The sequence below is a fragment of the Gossypium hirsutum genome, chromosome A07 (assembly GCF_007990345.1).
Source record: "Gossypium hirsutum isolate 1008001.06 chromosome A07, Gossypium_hirsutum_v2.1, whole genome shotgun sequence".
In the NCBI taxonomy this organism is placed as follows: domain Eukaryota; kingdom Viridiplantae; phylum Streptophyta; class Magnoliopsida; order Malvales; family Malvaceae; genus Gossypium; species Gossypium hirsutum.
In genome coordinates, this window is record NC_053430.1 from 79,752,407 (window position 1) to 79,756,040 (window position 3,634).

The 3,634-nt window shown below is 38.4% G+C and overlaps 1 non-coding gene across 1 annotated transcript; it reads right to left on the bottom strand.

The window, feature by feature from the left end:
- Positions 1-2,731: 2,731 nt before the first annotated feature.
- LOC121203890 (small nucleolar RNA R71) lies at positions 2,732-2,838 on the bottom strand. The gene has a single exon (XR_005898822.1). It is a non-coding gene; the product is annotated as a small nucleolar RNA R71 (small nucleolar RNA).
- Between the last annotated feature and the right edge of the window lie 796 nt (positions 2,839-3,634).

Consider the following 3,634-nt stretch of genomic DNA (forward strand, 5'->3'; position numbering starts at 1 on the left):
CAATTTGCTCTTTAGGTAAGAGACTTTGGTAAGTCCTCTTAATCTTGGTTGGCCGAATGGTCATCATTAAGGTAAGGGGACTTGTGTTGGATACGAGTCACCTATTAATCTGGTTTTAACGGTTAAGATTGATGCAGATCTAGGAGTTGATCGTGGTTAGTGATTAAAGAAGGGGTTGTTGTACTTGTCGCACAAGCTAGGGTGAAAGGTGAGGTTTTGATTTTAGTAAAAATATGTATTAAGCATGCAATTAATTGTAGGATGATATCATTTGTAGGTTGGTGACTAAGGGAATCGCAGCACGTTTGCTTACTAGGTGTGTACATACACTGCACACACACAATGAATCGGCAAAAGCTGAATTGCCGAAAAGTCGAAAGTTGGGCTACGGTAGTCTTGAGAGTGCGCGAACACTCGTGAGGAGGGAACCAATAGGTTGCCTAAGGCCCACGGGTTATTCTGTGGACTTGGGTTACGAATTGGCCAAATGGGCCGGAATGGGCTAAATTGGCCCGATGTGCTGTCAGGCCCATAATAGGCAAAAGGTGAAAATTGATTCTATGTGATAGAAAATTTTATGTGAGCACGAATATGCATGTGATTTAGGCCTAATGGGCCATATAAATGTGAATTGGGCCTGGTGGGTGATAAACCATAATTTATACATATTTTTACCTCATGCTTAATGCATTCTATGGATGATTTTCCATAAAAATTGGTGAATTCGATGCTCGTAATGCTTTAATTTAATGTTTAATACTTAGGAGAGCACAGGAGAGCAAAAGGAACGAGAAACGGGCCAAAAACGGAGAAAATGGGCCAAAGTACAAAATCAACACGGCCTGGACTTCCTCACACCGGCAGACCACACGGCCGTGTAAATTTGGCAATATTGAAGCACGATTCACACAGGCGTGTCCCTGCCGAGCCCAAGTTGAGTCCAATTTGGAAAAAGGCTAATTTTGAGGGCTCTTAGCCGAGCCCAAGTTGAGTCCAATTTGGAAAAGGCTAATTTTGAGGGCTCTTAGGCATTCCAAAGCCTATAAATACACCCTAGAGGAGGAAGAAAAGAGAGGCACAAAATAGGGAGTAAGGAATTACTCCAAGGAAGTCGATTGATCCATCTCAGAAGTCGGATTCACCGTCAAGACTGAAGATCTCTCCTCAATTTCCTCTTCAGGAGTTTTGGGTTTTCTTTATGTTTTGTATTCTTTATTATTCTAAGATGTTTTCTTATTTAGTTATGAACTAAAACCCCTAAATACCTAAGGGGAATGAAACTTAAAATGAATCGTGTTATTATTTTCTGAATTGTATGATAAATATTTAACTTGTTCTTAACTATGTGTTCTTAATTCTTGTTTTGATATCCCAGGATACTGATTCAAGATAAGGTCTTATTCAGAGCAGGAATAGACCCTGTCTAAAGAGTACATTTGTCAAAATTAAACGGAGTTTATTGCGCGCCTAGATATAGGGTGACAAGATTTTGCCGGATTAGGGTGAAACCTAATAAGGGGATCCATAGATCGAGTTAATGCAACCCTAGGGTGTTAATTAGAGAAAGGTCTCAATTATTCAATCTAGGGATTAGACGTTATTAGTCTTGAATAGGGATAATAACATAACTTAGGGATCTCTACGGAACAAGTTAAATGAATAAATCGTCCGATTCAGAGCCAGAATAACAAGTACAGGCTAGGTGGATTTTTCCTTAGGTATTGTCTTAATTCAATCGATTTTCCCAAAAACAATTCCCCAATTCCATTCTCTGTGAATTCTTAGTTTAGATAATTAGTTAGTTAAAACAAAAACCTATTTATTCTTAGGCTAGATAATAAGAAGACAGTCATTACTAGTACTTTTAGTTCCTTTGGGTTCGACAACCCGGTCTTGCTAAAACTATACTACTGTTCGATAGGTACACTTGCCTACATCGTGATAATAGTTAGTTTCAAGAACGATTAATCATAAATATTTAAAACCTATCACGAAATCACGCGATCAAGTTTTTGGCGCCATTGTTGGGGAACTAAGATATTAAGAACGCTCAATTTTTATTACTTTAGCCATTTATTTTTCTTGCAATTTAATTTAATTTTATAGTTATTATTACTTATTAATTTACTTTTCCCTTCTCGTGCATGTTTTTATAGTTTATGACTAGAAGAAACCCGTCAGGACCACTACTTTTTGACAAAAAAATCGATCACATAGTTTGCAGAAACCAAAGAGAAATAAGGCGAAGCTTAAGATAAACAGAGAACGAGCAAGAGGACGATACTCAAACCCTAACCAAAGAGATGGCTGAAAACCAAGATAATCAGCTACCTCCTACAATTGCGGTTAATCAAAATCCTGCTCCACGCACTATGTATGATTATGCTAAACCTTCTTTAATAAGAACTGAATCGAGCATAGTTAGACATGTTGTAGCTGCAAATATTTTTGAACTAAAACCTAACACTATTCAAATGATACAGTAATTTGTTCAGTTTGATGGTTTGCAGGATGAGGAACCCAACGCTCACTTAGCAAACTTCTTGGAACTATGCGATACATTTAAAATCAATGGCGTTTCTGATGATGCCATACGTCTTCAATTATTTCCCTTTTTATTGAGGAACAAAGCTAAACAGTGGTTGAACTAGTTACCACGAGGTCAATCACTACTTGGGAACAAATGACCGAAAAATTTCTTTTAAAATATTTTCCGCCGGCTAAAACGCCTAAATTACGTAATGATTTCTCTTCTTTTGTATAGATGGATTTAGAAACACTCTACAATGCATGGGAGAGATACAAAGACTTACTGAGAAGGTGCCCCCACCATGGGTTACCGCTTTGGCTTTAGGTTCAAACATTCCATAATGGCCTGAATCCTTCGACTCGACAAATGGTTGATGTACTGGCAGAACCATCAATAATAAAACACCTGAAGATGCTTATGAGTTTATAGAGGATATGTCACTGAATAACTATCAATGGCAAGTCATGAGGACAAAGCTAACGAAAATAGCCGGTGTTTATAATGTCAATTTGGTCACCATGCTCTCTAATCAGGTAGAACTCTTGAATAAGAAAATTGATGGTTTTCTTAACTCTTCACAGGTTCACCCAATAATATAGTGCGAAGCAAGTAGAGGTGGAACAAGTTATTCAGAATACCAACCCTATGGCCACAACATGGATAACGAGCAATTAAATTACATGGGTAATAGTCCTTGACCTCAAAACAATCCATATTGTAACACTTACAATGCAGGTTGGAGGAACCACCCCAATTTCTCGTGGGGCGGTAAAGGAAATTAAAGACCGCAACCACAACCACCCTACCAAAAGAAAAAGAAGCTGAACCTTGAAGAGATGCTCTCCAAGTTTATATCAGTGTCAGAAACTCATTTCCAGAATACCGAGACAGCACTTAAAAATCAACAAGCGTCGATCCAAGGGCTTGAAACTCAGATAGGCCAACTTTCCAAATTAATCTCTGAATGACCACAAGGTAATTTGCCAAGTAATACCGAACCTTTCCCAAGGGAACAGCTCAACACGATTAATGTTCAAGATGAAGGAGTTGTTGAGCCTGAGTCAGAACCGAGGCAAGAAACTGTGGTAAGCAAAGGTCAAGGTG